This window comes from Heterocephalus glaber, unplaced genomic scaffold (assembly GCF_053883595.1).
Source record: "Heterocephalus glaber isolate CG9 unplaced genomic scaffold, H.glaber_assembly_v1.0 deba00001550, whole genome shotgun sequence".
NCBI lineage: Eukaryota > Metazoa > Chordata > Mammalia > Rodentia > Bathyergidae > Heterocephalus > Heterocephalus glaber.
Window position 1 is genome coordinate 10,594,495 of NW_028258343.1, and position 26,303 is coordinate 10,620,797.

General features: G+C 37.4%; 1 pseudogene; it reads left to right on the forward strand.

The window, feature by feature from the left end:
• Positions 1–14,712, forward strand: part of LOC101709478 (proteasome subunit alpha type-1 pseudogene) — a 28,050-nt pseudogene extending 13,338 nt beyond the window's left edge.
• Positions 14,713–26,303: the final 11,591 nt, after the last annotated feature.

Consider the following 26,303-nt stretch of genomic DNA (forward strand, 5'->3'; position numbering starts at 1 on the left):
ACATCTTCTTCATTTAACTTTGGCAGTTTGTATGTATCTAGGAATCTGTCCATTTCTTCTGTGTTTTCCATTTTATTGGAGTAGAGGTTCTCAAAGTAGGTATTGATGATCCACTGGATTTCTGTTGGATCTGTTGTGACTTCACCTTTTTCATTCTTAATTGCATGTATTTGTGCCTTTTCTTTCCTTTTTTTGATAAGGTTGGCTAAAGGTTTATCAATTTTATTTATTCTTTCAAAAAACCAACTCTTTGATTCATTGATTTTTTGTATTATTCTCTTAGTCTCCATTGCATTGATTTCTGCCCTGATCTTTATTTCCTCTCTTGTACAAGCTTTGGATTCATTATGGTCTTCTTTTTCTAGGAGCTTGAGTTTCTGTATTAGGTTATTTGTCTGAGTTTTTTCTGTTTTCCTAATATGGGCATTCACTGCTACGAATTTCCCACGAAGAACTGCTTTCATTGTGTCCCACAGATTCGTGTATGTTGTACTGGCATTTTCATGTACTTGTAGAAACTGTTTAATTTCTTCTTTAATTACTTCTGTGACCCATTGGTTGTTCAAGAGGGTATTATTCAGTTTCCATGTGTTTGTTGGGGTTTTGTGGTTTCTTATGTTATTGATCTCCAATTTTATTGCACTGTGGTCTGATAATATACAGGGGGTAACTTCAATTCTTTTACATTTACTTAGATATATCCTATGAGCTAGCATGTGGTCTATTCTGGAGAATGACCCATGTGCAGCTGAAATGAATGTGTATTCTAATTTTTTGGGGTGGAACACTCTGTAAACATCTATTAAATCCATTTCTTCAGTAGCTTGGTTCAGTTCTAGAATTTCCTTGTTAACTTTTGGTCTAGATGATCTGTCTATTTGTGATAGTGAGGTATTGAGGTCCCCCACTACAATTGTGTTAGTGTTTATTTGGTTTTTCATGACTATTAATATTTGTTTTGTATAGTTGGTGGCATTCGTATTTGGTGCATATATATTTAGGATTGTCATCTCTTCCTCTTGGATTGTTCCCTTCACAAGGATATAGTGACCATCTTTGCCTCTCTTAATTAGTTTTGGCTTGAAATCTACTTTGTCTGCAAATAAGATTGCTACGCCTGCTTTCTTCTGGGTTCCTGTGGCATGGAGAACTGTTTTCCATCCTTTTACTTTTAGTCTATGAGTTTCTTTTTGAGCCAGGTGTGTTTCTTGTATACAGCATATTGTTGCATTTTCCTTTTTAATCCATTCTGTCAGTCTATTTCTTTTGACTGGTGAATTGAGGCCTTTAACAGATATTGAGGCCATTGATAAATATTGATTTATACTTGTCATGATGTTTTACTTTTGTTGGCTCCTTTAGTTCTTACTTTTTTCCCCCTTTCCCTTTAGTGTCTTACCTTGCCTGGTGGCTTCCCTCTGTTGGGCTTCGTGGAGTTGTGACCCTCATTGCTTTTTTCTAGGATATTGTTTAGAATTGCTTGTAGTGCTGGTTTGGTGTTCATGAAATTTCTCAGGCGTTCTTTGTCATGGAAGTATCTAATTTCCCCATTGATTTTGAAAGATAATTTTGCAGGATACAACAGTCTAGGTTGGAAGTTATTTTCTTTTAGGGCTTGAAATCCTTCACTCCAGGCTCTCCTTGATTTGAGGGTTTGTGTTGAGAAGTCTGTTGTGATTCTGATGGGCTTTCTTTGTAGGTGATTTGTTTCTTTTCTCTAACTGCTTGTAGGATTCTGTTTTTCTGTTCTGTTTCTGGGATCTTGACTATTATATGTCTATATGTAGAATTTTTTTGATCATGGCTAGTTGGAGTTCTATATGCCTCACTTATCTGTATGTCCAATTCTCTACCTCTGTCTGGGAAGTTTTCCACTATTACTTCTGTGAACAGTTTTTTTTATGTCAATTTTGCTTTCTCCTGTCTTTTCATGGATTCCTATCAGTCTCATGTTATTCTTCTTTGCATCATCTAGCAGTTGTTGGATTGATTTCTCGTGGTCCCTTACTATTTTTAAGAAATCTCTATCTTCATGGTCTCTAACCGCAATCTTGTCTTCTATAACTGATATTCTATCTTCAGATTCCCTTATTCTGCTGTGGATACTTTCAGTGGAGTTTTTGATCTCCTGAATATCTGTTTGAATCTATTTCATGGATTCCATTTCTTTCTTATGTTGGGCGATCATGGTTTCCATTTCTTTCTTATGCTGGGTATTCATGGCTTCCAGCATGTTTCTGAGCTCATCTATTTTTTTTATCTGTTTCTGTTCTAGATCCTCTAACCATGTCTTTCATTCTGCTCACTATCTCTGTATTTATCTGGGAGGTTATTTCTGCTTTAAATTTTTCTAGAGCCTCATTCATCTGTTTTGTTACTTCCTGTGCTATCAGTTCAGGGCATCCAGGTGGTTGGTTATGGAACTTTTCCATCTCATTTCCCCCAGGATTTACCCTTGGTGGGGTGGAAGTCTGAGTTTGTGCCTTGTTTAAATGTCTTCTCATTTTTGTTTTTGGTACTGTCTTTGGTTTAACTCCTGGGTTGATAGTTTGAAATTGCTTATTGTAGGTATCTTTGTTGCTTGTAATTAGAACCCTTATGGAATGATTACTTCTCAGAGGTGCCTTCCAGATATAGCTGTTCTTTAAGTTTTGAGTCTCTAATGACTCTAAGGCTATCTCATTTTCCTTATACTAGGAAGGTTCATTGACTAGATCAATAACAACACCTTAGCCCAAGTGATACAATTAGCAACACCACTGCATCAAGTACATCTTTGAAAATGACATTTTGTGGTAGTTACTAATGTATCACCTTTAGCTGTGTGACTTAAATCAAGATTGAGGACCAACCCAACATATAGTGAATAAACTCTTCAATATAACAACTTTACCCTTTGGGATGGGGAGTTAGAAGGGGTTGGGGAGGGAGGGACAGATGGGAAGAAGGATAGGGGAAGGTTAGCATTGTGGCCAGAGGACACAGGTGGGAAGGAAAAAGAGAATACTAGGAAAATAAAGAAGAACTCTGAATGAGGACCAAAACAGGGACCAAAAGGGAAGATGAACAATGTGGGAGAGCAAGAGAGTGAGTGTAAGAGAGAAAGGAAAGAGAAAAGAAAGAAAAAAAGAAAAGAAAAAAAGGAGAGAAAAACAAATATTTGCAAAGAGTAGGGGAAAAAAATTAAAGATAAGAGGAGCAAAAGAAAAGAAAAGAGAAAAAAACCAAAATAATGAAACTAATTTGGGGAATAAAAAATAACCATGAAGATGAAGGGCTTCTTTCAGGGTATGTCTCTGCTGCCACAACAGACAACATGGGTTGCAGTGCGCAGATATAAGTCAATGAGTCTCAGCAAGCTAGTTGCAGACCCATGAGATTCAGGCAGATTTCTGGCTGCAGGTCCCAAGTTGAGCTCCCTGTCCTCCTGTAGGGTTGAACTCTGCAGAGTTGTATTGCAGGTTCCAGGTGCCCTTCCCCTGAAGATAGTCCCGGTCCTGATGGGAGGTGAAGATGACTCTTACCCAGTACAGTGGTCTGGTAGTCCGGTGTCCTCTGCGTCTTTGTAGTGTAGAACCAGGTGGCTATTCAGAGAAGAGGCCAGAGAAGTGGTGGGGGGTGGGGGGTGTCCATTGGATTGCTGCCAGGGCACGGGCTGATTCGGTGTTCTGAGCGACTCGCAACCTTGGTATGGCATCTGCAGACCTGCCTCAACAAAACTTTCTTTAAAGTGAACAAAAAGGAACTAATGGTATAAAGGAAACAAATTAGCATATATCTTAGTAGTTTTACCTACTTCCCAAGACTAACCTATCAGAAACCATGCTGTATTTAAGCTTGTGTGTCTATATTTTACTTAACATTATATTCTCAAGTTACATCCATTTGCCTACAAGTGCCTCAAGTTTTTCTTTATCTATGGGAGAGTAGTAGTCCATTGTGTGTAAATACCACACTTTCTTTATCCATTCATCTGTTGGTGGACATAGGCAGAGGTTCCAAGATCTAGCTGTTTTATATTGTGCTGCTGTAAACATGGGTATATGTGTATCCCTGTAATATGATGACTTCACCACTTTTGGGAGGATACCTAAAAGAGATAGCTAGGTCAAATGGAGTTTTTGTTTTTAACTTTATGAGGAATCTCCAAGCTGATTTCCATAGTGGTTGTACTAGGTTACATTCCCATCAACACTATAAAGGGGTTCCTTTTCTCCCAGGTATCTCATTTTGTAAATAAGGTTTTATTGGGACATACCTATGCTCATTTGTTTCCATATTGCCTGTGGCTTCTTTTACAAGACTGTTGTGAACTGAATGGTTGTGTGATAGAGACTTTCTGGTTCACACACCTTGAATAATTACCATCTGGCCCTTTACGGAAAGTTTGTTAATCACTGTTATAAAAATTGATAGTAGTTGATTATTTATGTAGAATTTCTTTGTGAGTCTCCAAACCCAAATGATAATATTGCAGTTTAAGTAAAACATGTTTAAAGACCATACACTTTCTATGAAATTTCAGTATATTAATTTTCATTTTTCAATTAATTTTTCTATGTGTTTTTCATGTTTAAAACAATACATCTTATTTTCCAAATAATTTTAAAAGCAGCATAATTTTACAAGTATTTTAAGCAAGATAAATATTTCTTTGAAATCCATTATCACTTTGCAATTTGAGATCACTACTGTTTTAAGTTGGTATGTATCCCTTTAGTCTTTTTATTTTTACATTTAAGATCATATTCCATGTGTGTGTGTTTCTATGAAGCATTTTTGAGGGCATTCTCTGGATGAAAGTTCCCAGTTTAAGCTGTGCTTTCTGTACAAAATGTAATCCTTATTTTTAAGAGGTTTAGCAAACCACAGTAACTTCACCTGATCCGCAGGCACACACCATGGTCTCATCATTGTTTTATCTCCTCCTGAAGATTTTCATCAAAAAATATATAAAAGAACATGAACTCTGCATGTCTGGTGGCCAGCAGTTCAGGTGAAAACAGAATCTTTGGTGCACTTTTATTTCTTTTGATCTTGAAACCACAAATACCACTCTAGGGTTTTTATTGTTGCTACACTAAGAAAGACGCAAAATAAAATGTATTTTAGATTTGCCAGTAGTTGCTGTGAGAGGAAACTCTTTACTAAGAGTTATCACAAGGTTTCTATCAGAGAGGAATAAGTCTACTATTTTTTTCAAAAATGTTGGATCCTAGTTGTAAAATAAAGGCTGTGAGATGGATCCAAATCCTGCCTTCACTATCTACTTGCTGTGTGACTTTAGCAATTTATTAAGCAGCTTGTACCTTAATTTATTCATATGTAAAATGACCATAAGAATTAAAGCTAATAGGAACAACCAATGAGTTGAAATATATGAAGCTTCTTCAAAGAGCACCAGACACATAGTAAATATATTTACCTCAGCTACTGGTTACTGAAATGAGCTCATAGTTTGAGAGGAAAGGAATAAATTAATTTAAACTTGTTCCCTGTTTGAGTTGAAATAAAGTCCTTTCTTTGAAGAAGAAAGATCTTATCTAATCTTCAGTAGTGCTGGTTCAACATGATACATGGAATTCATCCATTTTGAAATAATCTTTCAAATTCCAATAGTATGCAATAAAAAGTTATTGGTACTATTTGTACTAGTTTCCTAAAGAGTTTAATCAATTGGCTCTCCTTTTTATCGGTGCACAACCTCCAGAGAAATATCTCATTTAAGGAAATTACTCTCTCTCTCTCTCTCTCTCTCTCTCTCTCTCTCTCTCTCTCCTTTCTCCCATGGCTAACTTTCATTTTAATTGGATCCTGTAGGACAGAGCCAGGGAGAACACATGGCTCAGAGTCACATTTCTCCCTTACTAACAATGTGAGAAATAGGAGCTTGACCCAGCTCTTCAATCTTTATGGGTTTCACTTTTCTCAGGTCTGAAAGATGAGTACAGTACAAATTATTCTCTGTAGCTCACAAGGGTATTCTGAGAATCACAGGAGGTAGTGTGAAAGCTGAAAGTATAGCATTATACCAATTTATGTTTATATCAACATTGTTACAATTCTCATCCTTCAACCCTTATACACTTATAATTTTAGAAGAACCACTGGTTTATCAATATATGAAAAGTGGATGACAGATTGTTTAGTGTCCATGTTGATCTTTGCCTATGAAAAAGCTCTTCTTGTCCACTGGTGCCAATCTGACATTCAGCTAGGAGGTACAATACAACCGATGCAACCCAGCTGTGTTCTTGAGCAATTGGAGGACATGTTGGAGAAAATGGGTGTTCCTTTAAGAACTCAAATCTGCAAAGATGAAGACTAATGTGCCTTTCCCACTTGGCTTAAGTTTTTATTATGATAAACCAAAACTGAATTCTCTTTAATATTTGAATACTTCCATTGTGAGAGGGACAAACAGGGCAGAGAACAAATTACATTCCAGAAAATTGGTGTCCTTACTCCTATCCTCTGTGCTTGTGCCCAGTCAACAGGCTCTACTAGCAGAATAAACTAGGTTGATTCAATCAGTAAAGCCAGGGGATGGCACAGACTTGGGAGACTGAACTCTGATTCTCTTACCTAGGATATAATTTCTCCCTACCAAATTATAGCTTCATGTCTTTGCAACCTGTCATTGGCATTTTAGACTTCTAAAGCATCCAAATGTTTTATTACTCTTTATTCATCCATTAGCTAATACATGTTGCAAGCACACCTGGTGCAGATACTAAGACAGGCAGAGAAAACACACAGCCTATCCACTGTAAGGTCATACAATGGGGCTATGCCATTTACATTCTGTCTACTCCAAGAATACATAATAAATATATACATATATATATATATACATATATATATATGCACCAAAAAAGAATTTAAAATTAAAATGAGAAGCCATAGAAGAAAAACACATAAATACATTTTATCTGCCCCCTACTGTAATGATCTGATCATAATTCTTTGGAAACTAATTTGGCTTGATTTTATCTCAGCGACTAAAGAAAAACAGACTTATTTATATGACATAGTCAAATACCCCAATGAACTCTTCACCCACCACTAGCATATACATTTTTCCAGAAAGGGAAGAGTTTCTCTGAATCTAAACTTATGTGGGCCATTGTAATACTTATGTATTTTATTACAGAAACATTGCTCAAATGGGCAAATCTGGTACTGCAATTTTTTAAAAACTGCAAAGAATTTATATCAATCTAAGCTAGTCAAGGTGTTTTTGTTTGTTTTTTGGAAAAGCCTGAAACAATTATGGCTCAGCTACATCTTCTGGTCATCTTCTTTCATACAGGGAAACACTTGACAAACTCATAGACAGATGTTATATCTGTTGGACAGATTTTTCAAATAATTTCCTCATATAATGTAATAAAACCCTTTACTAGTCCCAGCATGCGGTACATTTAAGAACCTAAACAGGTGTGTTTGGAATTGTAGATTAAGTATGGATTGATGCATGCTGCAAAAAATATCAAATATGAAAAAAATCTAGCAGATGAGAATTTGAAGGCAATATAACTCTCAATTGAGAGAGTTTAAGATAAAATTGATGTCTGCTCTGAAGATGCCATTTTTGTAGAGTTACTCAAGTAAATAATTTTGCAAGTATTTGGAACTCACCAATTAGGTTAAGTGCTAAATTATTTAGGTAGCAAGAAATCTTTTCATGGGAACTTTTATGATGTTAAAAAATTTATCACACATTTGAAAGTGACTACACAAACTACACCTACTGAGTGTCAGCTAATGAAATCCCCAGAGTTTATAATCTGTAGACTCTATAATTAATAATGGTAGGTAATGTTTATTGCCGATCCACTAAGTGACAGAAACATTGGTAAGTGATTTAGATAGACAGTGTACTCTGGGTTGTTACAGATAATGTTGCTTCTTATTTTCCATTCCGGGAGCTTATGTTCCAGAGATGTGATTTTTTATCACTTTGCTTTGAAGGACAGTCAAATTTAGTCTTTTATTCTAAAAATATTTATTGAGTGCTTATTATATGTCAAGTACTGTGCTAGGTGCTAAGGATGAAAGAGTCTCTGCTGTTGGGGAAGTGAAATAAAACAATTCTGGAAGAATATGCAGGCCTGGAGCAGCAGGAAGACAAATGGAAATCCATGTGCTGTTGTCTGAATATTTAAATGTTTTAAGTCAAGCTCACAATCTGTTAAGTAAAATATGTTCTATTCTCCTATTTTGACAAATATAATTTCATAACACCCTGGAAGGCTAAGATATTTGTAAAATTCTTGGACTCATGTGTGAAGACACAGAGGTTAGGGAACATCATGTCCCAGAACTCAGCCTCTAGCTGAGGTTCCCTTCCCTTCCCATCACTCATTTCACATGGGCCTGTGCCTCACACAGATTCTTGCCCAGACTGTCCCCTGCCTGCACACAGTCTCCTTTTGGCTTCTCTTAGGCTTACAGGTGATCACCCGGGGGTTGTCTGTCACAGGGAAATATACCCTAAAAGAGGCTCATCGAGCCTTCAGTGGAGCCCTCAATGAGCAGGAAATTCTGAAACCTCAGGTAACCAAGTATGATCTATAAGAAAGAGACCTAGGGCTCCAATGGCCATTACATGTTAGTCCCACAAACTTCTACCCTAGAGAGGGTAAGCACAGAGGAGGGCCAGAGAAGGAGAACAGCCTTCTGTAATATAAGAGGTGAAGGTCAGGTACCCTGCTACCTAGGTCCAATGGTGGTAACTGCTGCATGTAAACAGAGGTCAACTATCCTGACAATTAATTCCTCTCACCAACCGTGTGGCCTGCTGTTATGGCTAGTATCTAGATGCCCCCACCCCCACCCCGAAAGCCTCATGTGGTCATAGGTGGGACATTTTGGAGGTGGCTGATCTAGGGTATATGCTGCTGGGATCAAGGATGTGATGCTGGGATTGATTCATAATGCAATACTAGGATTAAGACTGCCTGATCCTGGGTGTGCGTGCTACCAACACTAAGGATGTGTAGCCTGGATAAGATATAAAGGAAGGAAGAGGGTTGCTGCTGGTGCCTTCTAGCTTGCTGCTTGCTGCCTTCTGCCTGCCATGAACTGTTTCTCCTCTGCAATGCCCCTCTGCCATGCCACCCTGCCTTGGAGCCAGCCAACTATGAACTGAAATCTCTGCAAACTGTCAGCCAAATAAACCTTTCCTCCTTTAACTTTGGATGTTGGGTATTTTGTCTCAGCAACAAGGAAAGTAACTAAGACAGCTGTCTCCCTAGGGTCCTCTTCTTATCTTTGGTTATAATGACCTTCTGCGAGAATACAAAATAACTAGAAGTCTCTGAAGTCTGCAAAAGACTCTTCCTATCACCAGCTTGTGTGGGTCTTAACTCCTGTGTAAATGTGGCCTTCTACTCTGCACAATCCAGCACCAATCCCTTAACAAAGAATGGATGACTATATAAAGGCAAACAGAGCTACAGCTTCATTTTCCTCAGAACATACATTTCTTCCCCAAGTATCACTCAGCCTTCTTTTATTTATAAATGTTCCCAATATAAACATTTACAAATATTTATTTATAATACAGTATTTCCAGTTAAAGGACTAGTGTTTTCATATTTTCTAGGATAACTTCCTAATATTCTAAAAAAAAAAAGGAGTATCCCTTATTGTTTAGGAAGCTTGTGTTTAAGAGTCCTTTTTCAATCAATATTTAACAATTAAAATTTTTGAGGAGTATAGTCACCCAAGTGACTGTTTCTTCATACTTTTTAGTTTTCTAAATACTTTCAAGTTTTCTTTCAGAATCATAATAGCTTTTGTAAACTAAATTGGTATAAGAGTAATCCATGAGCATTATTTGATAATCATTCATCAAAAATTTTACTGGAACTTTTTATGAGAATCTTAAATAGTATATATATATAAGTAGAAATATACAACATCTATTAAGAAATTTTCACTATTAAAGAACTATTATTTTTCAATATTATTTTAACCACAGTAGTAAACAACAGGAAGTTCTAGTTAGATAAAAAATGAAGGGCAATAAACCACAGACTCTTCAGGCTAAGCAGTAAATAATCTTTGGAACTCATTTCATAATTGATGTTAATTCAAAAATAATTCTGCTCTCACATTATGTTTAGGTGGCTTAACTCTATTCAGCATCTAGCTTTTGTTCTCACGATGGCCTATAAATCACTCTCTTTGGATCATGAATTAGCAAGCTTTCAAAATAAAGTGACAGGTTAATTAAATTATGTAAGGAAAATGATTTTCTTTTTTCTACCCCAACATAGAGGAGAGGGATATTGAAAATTTATGATTACATCAAGTCTTCTAGGTATTCTTCTCTTGCACTTTCTATCATTGCCTAATAATAACTCTGGCACAATGACAGAGCAATCACTCTAAACTTTTAAGGATATGAATATCATCAAGTTTGACCTGGTTAAGTCACATAAGTTCCATCAATAAAATTTTACAGGCAAAAACTTCAATGAAAACATTAAGGTCAAGGAATATTTTCACAAGGGCTTATCTTGTGAAAGATGTCATTTTCTTAATTTGTACTATACAATATATCTTATGGGAGATCCTGGCATATGGTTAGCTATATATTGATGCCTACTTGAGACATATTCTTTAGGAACAAACTATATTCGGAGATACTGATTTTTTTTTACTATTTTCTTCTATTATTTTGACTATTAAGAATATTATTTTCTCTATGAGAACAAAGGTAGTTGAATCACAGAAAAAGAAGTGGCAATCATGTGAGCCTAGTATATTTTAGTATGCATTTCAGATTTCTGAGAGCATTGTGTATTTGAAAACCAAAGCAAAATCTAGGAGGAAAAATATAATGGTGGAATTACAGTAGTCATGAAATTAACTACTGGTCCATGAGTCCCAAGTCCTAAGAAAGTCATTTAAAGCCTAATGAGAACCCACATGTCTGAAGTAGATTTAATGCACTTTGTCTTTTCCTCTCTTTCTCCTTTTATTTTCATCAGCCAGTGATCTATATGACTAGAGTCATATAAATGAGATAATTTTATGACTTTAGGCATAGTCACCTTTGTGACGCAGATCAACCTTGTCGTCTTTCCAGGATACTTTCCTTCCCATAAGAATGTCTTTTGCATTCCTCCTCACCTTGAGTACATCTTGGAAGAGGTCATACGCTGGGTGCACGGTGCTGTAGAACACTATGCCCAGGCCTAACTCGCCTCCTCCTGCATGAGGCAGGGCCCCATGGGAGAACAGGTGACAAGAGAGCATGGCAGAGCAAGGCCTGGCTGAGAAGAGGACATGTCTTCCTCCCCATCTATTCCCCATAAAACCATCAAAGCATGATGTCCTGCAGACCTTAGCTACTCTCCTGGCTCCAGTTACAGACCAGCCCCCTTTTCCTTCCCTTGCACTTCCCTTATCTCTACCACCATAAATAAACACATTGCAGTTGCCTGGCAGAACTTTTCTCCCATCAGGAAGAAGGCTCCACCTGGACCCAGCTTTGTTTCTCTTTGTTCTTTTGTACCTCTGTTTTTTCTTAATCCCCTGCCATTCTCACTCCATCAACCATCCAGCCACACAGACCGTGGCAGCCATGGGGTATACATACTCCCAAGTGTATTTGCAGACTCAGAAAGGACAATGAGCAGGAAATGTTTGACATAAAGGAAAACATTAGTGTTTCTGAGTAAATAATAGCAATCCAAGACCTGATTTAGGATTTTGGACAAGACGCTGTAGGCAGAGCTCAGTGGTAACATTAGACACCAGACTTCTGTCTGTCATTTCACCATGATGTACCCATGAGCTCACACAGGGTTTGCACACTCGATCCAATCTTGTGGACTGGAGAAAAATAAGGTGGACACCCCCAGCAATGTGGGAAATCTATGTATCAATTCCCCCAATTCAGAAATCTGTTAAGTATTGCAAACATATCCTAATTTAAAATAAAAGGAATTCTGCCTCTAGCTGCACTCTCTTTGGTAGTGAATGCAAGAGTATCCCTAAGTCAGCATCCCGGAAGCATAAATGGGGAAGCAGCACATGACCCGGGATACACATAGAAATGCCTGAAAGTTGAGATCTGTTTTCACTGCTGCTCTGTAATCCCTTGACATCAGAACTGACAGTCTGTGGGCCAACAGGGGAGACTGGAGTCATTACTGCAATGCTCTGGCCACCTACAAAGTATCTTTGCTGTCCCCATCTTTTTTTTCTGCCTTGTTCCAGAAAAGGATTTTCGGGCCTCCAGCTTGTCTATTAAGTCCCAAGATGAAAATTATCTATAGTGCTAAGTTAAGCAGAAAGCTCTACTTCATAAAATATTACTCGCTTCTTTTTTCCTATAAAGTTACTCATTTGATAAATAACTTTAAGTAGATCTTTATTTAAGTACCTATCTTATCTTTTAAGAGACATCCCATTATAGTTACTCTATAATTACAGTGGTGCCTCAGTTTACAAACTTAATTCATTCCATGATTCTGGAAAAGATAGCCACGTTCATGTTTGAGTGAGGAAGATGGCTGTGGTTGTGTTCCTCACCCAATGCAGTTTGCAAACAAAAGCAAAATTGTGCCAAATGCTTGTTTGCAAAGATAGCATTCTTGAAATGAGGTATCACTGTACACTCCAGCATAAAAATCCAGAAAACATCAAACCTAAGACAATCACTCAAGCAACAATCTGATTTTTTAAATTTAATTTCAGTTAATGTCTTATGCTCACTGCAGCGGTTCATAAATCTATTGGTAATATGATTCTTGACATGAAATCTACTTCTAGACCTTTCCTCAGGATAATCAATTGTACTGAAATTTTATAGCGAATTTCTAGTATCATATAGTAGCTTCCTATGGGCTAAAGGAGCCTTGGAATAGTATTTCCCATCATAGACAATCTTTTATGTAAGCATATAATTAGCTTTGAGGAAAATAAATAATTAAGTAATGGAATTATTTCATGTAAATGAGAAGAAAGTCTTGAAGTTCTAAGACTTGTGTACTAATTAATTTTTCCAACACAAGAAAGACTAGTTCAATTACGGTATCTAGCAGATATACAATGTGGAATTAAATAGAATGTTTTAGATTTTATATATTTACACCCACATAAATGGTTAAAATTTCAAAAATCTGGTAGTTTTAAGTGTTTACAAAGATATGAGGCAACTGGAACTTATATGTGCTGTTGATGGAAGAATAAACTAATATAAATATTTTGGAAAACTGGCAGAACTTACTAAACCAATATGCACCTATACTATGAGTCAGCAAGTCTACTCTTAGGTATATAAAAGACATGGGGGCCAGGGATTTAGCTCAGTGGTTCTGCCACCTGCCTCACAAGCACAAAGTCCCAAGTTTGATCCCTGGTACAAAAAAAAAAAGAAGGCAGAGTACACAAAAGCAAATGTCATCTACAAAAATGCTAAGATTAGCACTAGTCATTATAAACTGCAAAATGAAAGCAACCTACATAATCTACCACCAGTAGAATGAATAAATTTGATTTGTATTCACAAAATGCCTATTTTCAGCAATAAAGTGGATAATATACTGGTATATAAAACAATGTATGGGTCTTAAAAACATACATGCATACATGTTGTTGAGCAGAAGAAATTAGAACCAGAATATAATTTGCATGATCTCATTTATGTAAAATTTAAAAACAAGCAAAATTAGCCAATGGTATTAGAAATCAGTTGGGTGGTCGCTTCTCTGTGGGAAGGGATGAGGAAGACTTCTGCGATGCTGATAGAATTCTATTATTCTATTTCTTGGTATCAGTGATGATTATATGAGTGTGTCCCACTTGTGATACTTCACCAACCTGCCTATGCATAGTCTGTAAATTGTTCACTTACCTGTGTACCTGCTATCATTTAATACAAATTAATTTTAAATATTCCTTATTACTTGAAGAATGTAAAATATCCATTCATTTTAACTAAATTTACGGATTCAAGGATTTTTTTTCCTACCGCTCTCTTGCAAGCTCGCTTGCAGTTCACCAGAAAAAAATTCTCCATGTTGACACCCATACTGGGGTCTCTGTTGCCGGACTTACTGCTGATGCTAGACTCTTATGTAATTTTATGCCACAGGAGTGTTTGGATTCCAGATTTGTATTTGACAGACCACTTCCTGTGTCTCGTCTTCTATCTCTAATTGGAAGCAAGACCCAGATACCCACACAGTGGTATGGCCAGAGACCATATGGTGCTGGGCTGCTTATTGCTGGTTACCATGATATGGACCCTCACATTTTCCAGACCTGTCCATCTGCTAACTATTTGGACTGCAGAGCTATGTCTATTGGAGCCCGTTCTCAACCAGCTCATACTTACTTGGAGAGACATTTGCCTGAATTTATGGGGTACAATTTAAATGAACTGGTTAAGCATGGTCTGCATGCCTTAAGAGAGACAATTCCTGCAGAGCAAGACCTGCCTACTGAGAATGTTTCCATTGGAATTGTTGGTAAAGACTTGGAATTCACAATCTATGATGATGATGATGATGATGTGTCTCCATTCCTGGAAGGTCTTGAAGAAAGACCACAGAGAAACGCACAGCCTGCACAACCTGCTGATGAACCTGCAGAAAAAGCTGATGAACTAATGGAACATTAATAAACCAGTCTCTATGTGGATCATCAAATATGTCAGAATGCAGGAACACGTACTGATGACAACAATCTGTACTACAAACCAAAAGTTGCAGTGTTGAATGGTATGTGTTAGGAATCAGTCTAGATAGGTTTTTTCCAACCAACCTCTCTGAAACCCTATAATGAGGTGCATTTTTCTTTAAGGGGGCCTGTGTAATCATTTTCTAAAAAGTATAGGTATACCATTGTTTTTATATGAAGAAAATAGTGTCTTTGCAGTTTTAAAGACAACTGTAAAAAAAAAGTGTTTCACTTCAAAAAAAAAGAGCATAGGGCAGCCAGAATGTGTTTGCCATGAGGCAAGTGTGTGGCCGGCCAGGCTGTTCCAGCTCCTCAACCAGCAGCAGCAGTGAACTGTACCTCACAGGAGTGGTGACATAGCTGAATCCTGGCCAGACTGTCACTGCTGTATGATCTTAGTCTCCATCTTGTCCTCCGCTTGTTTTCTAAGGTTTTTCCTCCATTTTTCTACCACCTCTGACAGCCTCTCTATGCTCATTCAGTAATTTCCCATTTATCAAGCCAGCCTGAGTCAGACTCCTTTACAACCAAGAGACCTGGCTGGTGCACTCCTCTTAGTCCTGGAAGACTAGCCCAGAGCCAGGCAGGCATTCTCTCAATTCTCATAGACATTAGGCCCACTTGATTATATTTCAGAAAGGTATTACTGAATTCATTTGTACAATGTCTCAAAATCCCTTCCATTTTGTAATCCATTTCTCCTCTTAAATTTTAAGCTCCTTCCACAGAAAAACTGGCATCTTATCTTTTATTTCTTACAATCAACTACTGAAACAATTGAATGTTCATCATTTCAAAGAAAGGAGGGTATCTTCTTGCTTTTGACATTTATCAGCAAAAATGTCACTCTTCTCAACATCTGTATCCAGCCCAGTCTAAGTCAACTATTTTTCCTTGCCTTACTTTATCATTTTTGTGACATTTACCTTTGTAGTACATTGTATTGTTTTATGTATTTGTTAATTTATTTGCCTCTTTCATCTTATGAATGTAAGCCCAATAAGAGGAATATCCTTCACTGTATATCAGCCTGAACAAAAACTTAATCATCTCTCTGCTTTTAACAAAACTCTATCCATGAAGGGATTTTTTAAAATGACCAAACAGTGAGAGTTGTGGAAAATGTCACTTCTTTCAAACCAGAACCATCACCAGTATCAATGGTCATTCAAGAGATGCAGATGACAACAACAATGAGATTCCACCTCACCCAAGAAAGAATGGCTGCTATCTAGAAATCAACCAATAACAAATGCTGGCAGGGGTGTGGGGAGAAAGGAACCCTTCTCCATTGTTGGTGAGAGTGCAGACTGGTGCAACCACTGTGGAAATCAGTATGGAGATATCTCAAAGAACTAGGACTAGAGGTCCCATTTGACCCAGCTATTCCCTTGCTAGGTATCTCCCCAAAAGAATTAAAAGAATCCCCGGGGATTTAGCTCAGTGGTTTTGCCACCTGCTGTGCAAGTGCAAGGACCTGAGTTCAAACCCCGGTACAAAAAAAAAAAAAATTAAAAGAATCATACCACAGCAATATATGTGCACCCATGTTTATAGCAGCACAGTTCGTAATAGCCAAAGCTTGGAAACAGCCCAAGTGCCCATCAACTGGAAACTGGATAAAGAAGATGTGGTTTTTGTTTTTTTTTTTTTTGTAAAATAGAGTACTGCTCAGCCATAAAGAATAAGAAACTAGAGACATTTATTGCTAAATGGATACATATTGAGGCCATCCTCTTATGTGAAATAAATAGAACCCATATGTGTAAATATCGAATAGTTACTCCAGTGTGAGAAACTGAAAGTGTAAATAAGGATTAAAATGACTAAAATGAATAATTGATAATATGAAATAGGAAGAAAAGGTCTAAAGGGGTAGGGGAAGTGGGAGGGGAAGGGGAAAGGAAAGAAGGGAAAGGAAAAATTATGAGAAAAGAAAAAAATGGAAACAAAGTCTATGTAAATAGGGAAGGGCGCACAGGGAATGGGGAAAAAATAAGAAAAAGCACCCAATGAAAAATGTAAATGTATTGTATACCTAAAATGCACCAATAAAAGAATTTATGCAAAAAAATCACCATTTGAAGGCTGAGTAGCTTTAGTATCTAACTCTTCACTTTATCTTTTAACCTGTTTCTTTCTAAGAAGTTCTTTCTAGAAGGAATTGAATGCATTTGTCCCTAGTTTGATACATCATTTCCTTAAGTCTGTCTTCATTTAGATTCCTTTTGTTACACATTCAAAATTAGTAGAGTCAAAGTGTGTGAGAGTATGTGTGTGTGTGTGTACACGTAGCCTGTGGGTGAACTTTAATTGAAAGAAATTCCTTATGCTTTACTTTCTTCCCCACATAGACATGGTTCTGAGGACTTGTGCCCAAGCCTGCTGTGTCACTGACAGTAAACAAATGTCCAAGACCCCCTGACTTGCAGTTTCTTGCTTACGAAACTAATGGAGAATATCAATTGTTTATGAGTCCAAATTGGCAACTGGGTAGCTGGAAGATGACAGATGGATTTTGTCTTTTTATAAATAAAAACTAGCCCATAGTTTACATTTTTATTCCATTTAGTTCCTAGCAAACAAAATAACTCAGCATAAGATGTGGTTTTAGCTACTTGTGTTCAGATATGCTACCTTGGATGGCAAACTGACTATAGTCAACAAATCTGACAGAAATGATAACGGGGATTAGCACAGAGCTTGACAGAAACAGCACAAATCCTAAAATACGGCGTTTCAACTAGGCTGATAAACTGCCACCCCACAGAACACAAAAGTGCTGCCTTGCTTTAGGCAAAAATAATCCCTGTTTGTGAGCATGGTGCTGATTTAGCAACCAGAGGAAGGGAAAAATGAAGAAGGAGCTGTATTTAGTGGACTTTGAAAGCCTTACCAATAGACGGCCACACACAAAGCTGTAGAAATACTAGGGGGGAGAGAGGGAGGGGTGGAGAGAGAGAGAGAGAGAGAGAGATAGTTCAAATGTGTTCCCATAGAAGGGCTGACAGCGCACATCTCCTTGGCTGGAAAGGGCTCCCAAGCTTACCTGGCATCTCAGGTGTACATAGCCATTGTTCCCTTTTGTTGTTTATTTCAGTCAAACATAAGCCATAAAGCTCTTCACATTGGATTTTGTTTGCTTATGCCATCTCCAGTAAATCCTGTCCTCTCATCCCTCTGTTTCTTTTTCCTTAACAAATCCATTCCCCGTCTCCACATCTCCCCCCGTACCTGTACCCAGAAAGGCACAGCAGAAACAGTAAAACCTGTTTTATGGACCGTCGCCTGAGCAATTCACATCTAAGTAGAAAGAGGAAGATTATGAGGATTACACCCAGGCTGCACAACCTGTGTCCTGTTATGTGTGTCCGCACTCAGCCTCCTGAGGACAGGCTTACATTTCTCCTTGGTTTGGCCAAAAGTTATTTCTCCCTAATTAAGTTTAGCAGCAATCCTCTCCTGACTTACCTTAATTTTGAAATACTCATGTGATGTGTATGCCTATTGTAGCTATGCTAATATCCTGGTGGCTGGTCATTTCCTCACAGAAGTGAAAGGAGAGGGAATGGAGAAAGAATGTGCTCATCTGACTAAGGGATGTTGCTGCATCTCTGCATGACAGAGAAAACATATGCAAATCCAATCAAAATAGTCACGCTTTGTTATCAACAGGAAAAGAGACAGAAATAGGCATTTTCAAGGACTTTGGGTTTTAAGGAAGAGAGAGAATAGAATTAGAGAAAACCTAATCCAGCTTCAGAATGTAACTTCTCAAGAGGTGTGGCTATTTTGAGTTCTTTGGCATTTTTGAGGACACTGACAAGTCTTGCCATAAAGAGACTGTGTAGAAAGACACCTGGATATTACCACAGAGTGCAGGGAAGGAGCTCACTGAGGCCAGGAAGCAACGTGACAGGCGAGTGACCTTGTATAGCACCAGAGGGTGCAGCTAATCAGGAGCTAGTTATCTTCCGGCTGGAGCTGGAAGATGGATGCAGATTAGAGGGGGAAAGAGACAGCTGTGGGAATCAGGCAACTAAAGTATCCCCAACAGCTGATAAAATAAAAATAGTAAAATAAAAATGACTTCAGTTTCATATTTAATGACACAAGTCCTGGATGATGAGCATCAATGATCATGTCCCCAACACATCACAAATATTTTAAGTCATGTGCTGCTGTTTTGTGAAACCTTCCCCTTCTATTTCCTTCTGAGATTGCCCTTGAGTTGACTTTATCTGCATTTCAACTGCCTAGAAATGTGAACTGTGATAAAGAGAGTCTTTTTCACTATTTTCTCAAAGCATCTTCCCCCATTCTATTTTGGGCTTTAGCTCCAAGGAACAAACCCATCTTTCTCCCAACCTGGATACTACTGAAACATAAGATACTGGATTAACCAAACAGAGGACAAAGCTCTGCTATCAGTCTATATCAATAGCTTTGAAGATACAGAGTCTGCTCTAGTTACAAGCTAACAAGTGAGCCTGCTACTGTTTAATGGATACTGGCAGAAGCAAGAGATTCCTGGATCAGAGATGAAGGACTTTGCTATGCATGGCAGCCATGGAAGCATGATTGCATCAGTTCCCCATGACCCCGGGTCCCATGCATGTGATGTCGGTGGGCTCAGATGACACCTGCATCCTCAGAGAGTTGCACTGCAGGAGAGTAATCATGAGCTTCAGGAACTCAAATGTTTTATAATGAACAGTTTCCAGAGGGAGCCATTATTTTTATTACTCTGTACAAGAAGCACACCTGAACTTTTTGATGTGAAAGGACACATCTCTATCTTCCAAAGCTATGCACTATATAGACATTTTTGAAAAGATCTTCCAGACTGAAAAATACTCAATGTCTCTGCTTGCAAGAAACATGTAAGACCCCATGGAGAATGATTTCCCAACAGATCCGCTGGCTTTGCATCTCACTGCTGTCATCTCACCCTCCCCACCCTCTCTCTTTCCCACACGAAGCTCCCCTGTGGCTGGAGCCCAACCCTGAGCACGCTGAACTGCACTGCACTGCACCTGCTTGCTCCTTTATGTGCCTCTCCAACTTGACTAACGGCTTCTTAGTGTCTGAGACTCTTGTCTTTCATCTTGGCATTGCCAATTCAGAGCAATACTTGGTCCTCAGTGAAACTCACTAAATGTCAAAATAATAAGCCAAAGGCCAGGGATTTAGCTCAGTGGTTCTGCCGCCTGCCTAGCAAGCTCAAGGATCCAAGTTTGATCCCTGGTACCAAAAAAAAAAAAAAAGGAAGTCAACATCTAAGAGTTTCTTGAGGGCAGAGGCTATTTCCTCATATTTTTGTATATCATAAACTGTAAGTCTCAGGTAGTTTATCTCACATAATACATCTTATTACCATAATAAAATCAAGTTATTAGTGGTAATTTACCCAGCAGCATAAAAATGTTCAGTCCTCTATATCAGTAGTTTCAAACTAAAAAAAAAAAAATTGCCCTCTTAAATCATGATTGCATTTCACAGCTACATCAATTTGCAAAACAAAATATTTTATGTATTACATTTTTCATTTTAGTCGAGCATCTTTCCCATATATTTTATAGCTTCTACCATAGATTATTTTTCAAGATATCTGAGGTTTATTTATCAGATTCTTCATGTAAAACTTACAGGAATAATCTTTGCCTTTGTAACAAAATATGTTCATACCAATTTGTTCTGAAACTATCTTTTATTTTCCCACTTTTCATAGAGAAATGGTGATGTGAATTGTTTCACTTGCCTTTTAATTCTATTATAAGAAAAACAGCAATGTGGGGCAATTGCCAGCAATGATTTTTCCCCTCTGCATTTGGGATGTCACAGGCGGGTGTGGAAATCACAGGAAGCTCTTGGCTCAGGCCAGGGCAGTTGCTCCTCACTGCAGGCAGGTTGACAGGTAAGCCCAGGGCTATTGGGTCTCCTGGCACTTCCAGAAGTTTGTAAAATCTGGATTTAATGTAAAATCTCATAATTTTTATTTATTGAACATTTAGAAGAAAGCAAACATGATGTACACGCTTTTCAAACCAGTGCTGTCCTTGGCTTGCAGCCTCTGAAACTATGTGGAATGCAGAAGGCAATATACATGGTGGCATTTAAAGGCAGACCTGGGAACGTTAAATAAAAGCATGAAACATCTACATTGCATGCTATGTTCAGAGAAAAGCATGTTATAATACATAAACATTATCCAATGATGAGCCCCAGATTCTGCCCTAAAGAAGCTTACATTTACAAGCAATATATATAAAGCCAAACATGCATTTACATTTTCTTTACTGACTTCTTTGAAGACCTGGAGTCATTGAAGTGCACTTTCTAGAAGCACCCTCTGTGTAAAACTTTCGGACAAAGGCTTATGACAAGAAGCTGTCCTTGTTCTATTTATGAAGAACAGGCAAAGGGCAGTCAGGTACAAGCATACAGCAGCACCCCACACCCCAGCGCGTGCACCAGGGTCAAAGTGGGTCCTGGAGAAGACTCTGAGGAGAGATTCTTCAGAAGAAAGAGCTCAATCAGAGTTACAGGAAATCAAGCCCTGTCTTAGGGCTGCAGGGCTTTGCTACACAGTATACATCTGACACTGTGTTGTTTCTGAGAAAAGCTTCCCACCTCCACCCACTGAGCTCAGGAAAAGACCCTTGATATGGATGTGTATAGAAATAAATCTTTTTCTTTCCATTAAGTTTATTGGTACATTTTAGGTTTAAAATACAGTTACATTCATCATTGGGCTCTTGTACCTTTACATGAGTATCTTGGTTCTTATTTTTTTCCCTCCCCCTACCCTCCCTTCACCCCCTCCACCCTTTCCTCTTTGCAAAGACTTTGTTTCCATTATAAATAAATCTTTGAAATCAAACAAATATGGCTCAATGTCTGGCTTTTTTTGGTATAAACTGAATGGTACTGGCCAAATGACTCATCCCCTAACTTTCAAGGTCCTCATCTGTAAAATGGAAATAATGGTAGTAATGGGTACCACGTGAAATTTTGGAAGGGTAGGAGATATGATTAAAAGTCTTAAAGTAGAATCCAATGCAGCGGAGTGGGGATGTGTGAACCGAGTGTAGACAGCAGGGAGGCCACGTTTTGCAGTGTGGGAAGAGGACCAGGGGGAAAGCTGAAGGCAGGCAGCCCAGCATGGCACTGATGTGAAGCTGAGGGAGGCAGGGTGCAGCCCACTGGAGGGGAGAAAGCAGAGTAAAAGTGGGTAAATAGAGGCAGGGCCACGATTGTGTTTACCTCAGCCTGGAGCCATTGCCTAGACCCTGGTATGTTTTCATTTTCACTGGTTCATGCCATTGGCAACATTCCCTAGAGATACCTAGAAAAATTACAGCCTGGAAAGATTAAAATGAATTTATAAAATCTGGATTCTGATATGGAGCCTTAATTTTGTGAAGTCAGCCTAGGTAACCATAGCCTTTAGACTACTTAGGCTTCTCAAGGCTGGCTTATTCTAAGAGGCTTAGAAAACAAACTGCTGCATAAAATTAAAGAGAGTCTTTCTGGCTTAACAGCTAATTCCTTTGTATAGGACAATTGATCATTATTTACTTCATGTCTGTCATGTGGAAATGGAAATTAATTACATCTGTATCTTCCTTCTCCCCAAAAATGACATGAAATTTAAGGTGATACATAAGAATTTTTGTATCTGGAATAAAATGTGTAGTAGAAATCCTAGATTGCATATATTAATAATACATGATTAATTTTATATGAGATAAATGAATAATTTGTTTAAAGATTATTGTTTACACTGCTCTCAAAAGAACAGTAGCATATAGTCATTTTGATTATGTTTGAGAAGATAGGCAAAGAGAATTAGAACGGATCTTTTAAAACTTCGTCTTACTATGTATATTGGATGGTCTAGAAACAAAGATCTCATTATATTAATGTTAATGGTGGGAAATGAACCATTTCACTTAGATTTTTAAAAGCCATTAGCAAACTGTCCATTTTGTTAAGATTTTCAAAACTATGTTTCATTGCCTCCCTGTGGTAACATCATGACTTGGTCCAAAAGATTAAAAAAAAGCAGCACCAAGGTTACTCATGAAGGGTGCTAAATAATTATACATGTACACATTTAAAATCTCCTTCAGGAAAAGAGCATGGAAGTCAGAATATGTAAATCTTAGCAAAGTAAACCCCTTATAATTTCTAGCCTTGAAGAACCAAGCAGGAAAATTCAGAATCTGACCCTAGATACTGATTAAGAGGAAAGCACTTAGTACTATAAACTCTGAGTTTATTATCAATTTCACTATATAATTTCTACTTTTTAAATATCAACTACTTTGATCACTTTTAAGTCATATACACTATTGCATCATTTTAGCAAATAAAACATTTTCAGACATGGAATTTATGGACTGAAAATTTTTAATCACAGCACTTTAAAGCTCTTTTCCTCTAAAATTGACTAGATAATGGACTGTGTTTAGTCAGCTTTGTGTCATTAAAAATTGCCTGAGGTAATCAGCTTTAGAAGAGGAAAGACTTGTTCTGACTGGCTGTTTGGGAGGTTTCCATCCCTGATCCGTTGGCCTCCTTGCTTTTCGGCCTGTGTGATGCAGCCTTCATGGTGGGGACACGGGGACAAGGAAGCTGCCACCTCACGGCATCCAGGAAGCAAAAAAAGAGAAGGAGCAGGCTCCAGGGCCCCACTCTCTGCTTGGAAGACTTCCAAGTCAGCCCCACCTCTCAAAGTTTCCACCACTTCCCAAATTACACCGCCGTGTGGGGACCAGGTCTTAAACACACGGCCACTCAGGGGCACTAGTCTAAACCACAGCCTGGGCATAACGAACCATGTGAGGAATTTTAGCTTCTCAAGAAAATAAAGAGAACTTCCTGAGGATTTACTCTTTCTCTCTGTGTCCTTTTGACTTAAAAATAAAGAAATATATATATGTATATACATATATATCATGCATACATATGCCATATATATGCACAGTAATCTCAGAAATGAAAACAAAGAAACCTATATACTACATATATAGGTTTCTTTGTTTTCATTATATATATTCTTTTGTATATATATACATATATATGTATATATGTGTGTGTGTGTGTGTGTATATATATATATATATATATATATATATACACAGTAAGTTGAATCTAGGGCTTGAAACATAAACATGAAAGACATGAGAAACTCTACATTCTCAGAAGCTCATGCTAATAGCCAAACTGTGATTCAGAAACTTCAATGTATCCTAAGTGAGATGAATTTTTGGAAAATGGGATAAGTTATACTGAAAGAATAATACCATAGATGATAAGAAGAACTTAAAAGGAAGTCAGAGTGAAAGCTGAAATAACTTACAAAAGATATGAGAACAAATTTCTTGACAGAAATAATGGCAGATGAAAATCAATGATGAAATTGTCATTTTCTTTGATCACCTTTCTATTTCCTACAAGGCAGTCTGTTGTGCCCATATGTAGATTGCATCACACTGATTAAACCTTACCAGATGTCTGGTTTGACTCATGCAGTAGCTTGGGGCAGACAAATCACATAATCAAGAGGTAATTTCTGGATTTACCTGAGAAACATGTACTGAAGGAAGTCAACTGAAATTCTGCACTTCATGGGCATATAACTCAAAAATGTGATGGTGATTTCTCTTTGGGATTTCTCCTGGGGATTGCTTGCTTTAGTGCTGAAGGCAGCTGAAGTCATTGACTGAGGTTTCCTTTTGATACCAGCACTCCCAAGTTTGCCTATAGTACCCTCCTGACAATGTTTTTCTTAGTTCTTCTAATGGTTATATAAATCATACTCTAACTTTCTCTCTAATTGAAATGTCCAGTATGGTTTGGATTTTTCCACCCAAATCATGATTTAAATAGTCACCTATTTTCTAAAAAATTATCAAAGTGTATCAAAACACACGCTCAACATGTGTTTTTTATGACAGACACACGTAAGACAAAAAGATTCCAAAGAATAGCAAATGAAGAAACCGAAGAATGTTAGTCAAAGAGTATCAATAAGAGGAGACTGAACTGAGCCCAAAAACATTAAATTACACAGAAAGGACATACAATGATATTAACATTTCAGTACAAAATGAAGACCTAACACTTTTGAATAAATATGTACCAAGTAGTGTAACAGCAAGATTCATACAGCAAAATTTCAGGGAATATAAGGAAAGATAATTGACAACAAATTAGGTGGACCAAACCTTCATTTATTTCTCTTGGCCCATGATTAATCAAGTGGAAAAATAATAAGCATGAAAGGTAGAATAACTTATTTAATCAATCCTATCTGGTTGATAAATACTAAAATTTAAACTCAGAAAATTAAGAATACTTATGTCATGTGATCAAAAACTTTGGTGAATGCTTAAAGTTTTTTTTTTTTAATTATAGTAAAAGACACATAGACATTGATCCCACTTAAAGTACTCCCCCTCACTTTGAACACACTTATTTCAGCATTGTTGCCACTTTCTGAAGCAGTTCTGGAAGGCCTCTCTCCTGAGTGTCTTTAGTTGCCCTGCCATGGCTATTCAATGCTCTGAATCAGCTCAATACATTTACATTTCCTGATAATTTTGGGAAAAAGGTAGAAGTCTCATGGTGCCACATCCAGTGAATAAGATAAATGAAAAAACCCAGTAATGTTTTAGTTTGACAGAGCTTGCCATAAATGTTTGATCAATATGGATGATCATAAATATAGTGAATGTTTAAGTTTAAAAGTTCATTACAGTGAAAGACATATTGCCATTAGTGCCCCTCAAAATACCCGCCCCAGCTTCAAGTTCTCTTATCCCATCACTCTTGGCAATGTGTCTTTTGTCATAATAAAACCCTAAAAATCTAAACATTCGCTGTATCTTCTAGTCCACCCTTGTACACTTTCTCTATAAATGACCCTGGAACACTTGAAAACTTGGCTGTGTGTTAGAAAACAGAGGACATCTTGGTAAAATCTAAACAATAAGAACCAACAGATACCATTCTCTGTTTACCATAAACTAAAGCTAACATTTAATAACAAAACAAAGAAATAAAATTACTAATCATCTGGAAGAAAATTCTTCTAAATAGCCTTTAATTTAGAAAGGAAACATCAGTTAAATTTCTTAACTAATTTTATAAAATAAAACCCAAGATTTATACCCTAATATTTTCATCAATAAAAATGGAATAAAACAAATGACCCATGTAGGCAGATAAGTTTAGAAATGGCAAAATAAACTGAAAAAAGGAAAATAAAAATCAAAGGAGAAATTAACTGGGAAAAAAAATAATAAATTAAATGCCAAGTCTTCAAAATAGCTGATAAATAATCCACAGATTAATTTATTCAGTACAAAGGAGAGGTGGAAAAAGCACAAATATACAAAATAAGAAAGTATAAGAAAAGAAGAATTGTACAAAAAAGCATATTAAAATATTTAAAGACATCCTTGCTCAATTTTAGGCAAACCATTTTGAAGATGAGCATATAAAGCTGTTTTTAAAATATAATTCTGGTCAAGATGGTGGAGCAGGAGCAGGCAATGGTCTATAGCTTCTCTGTAACCAAGACAGCTGGA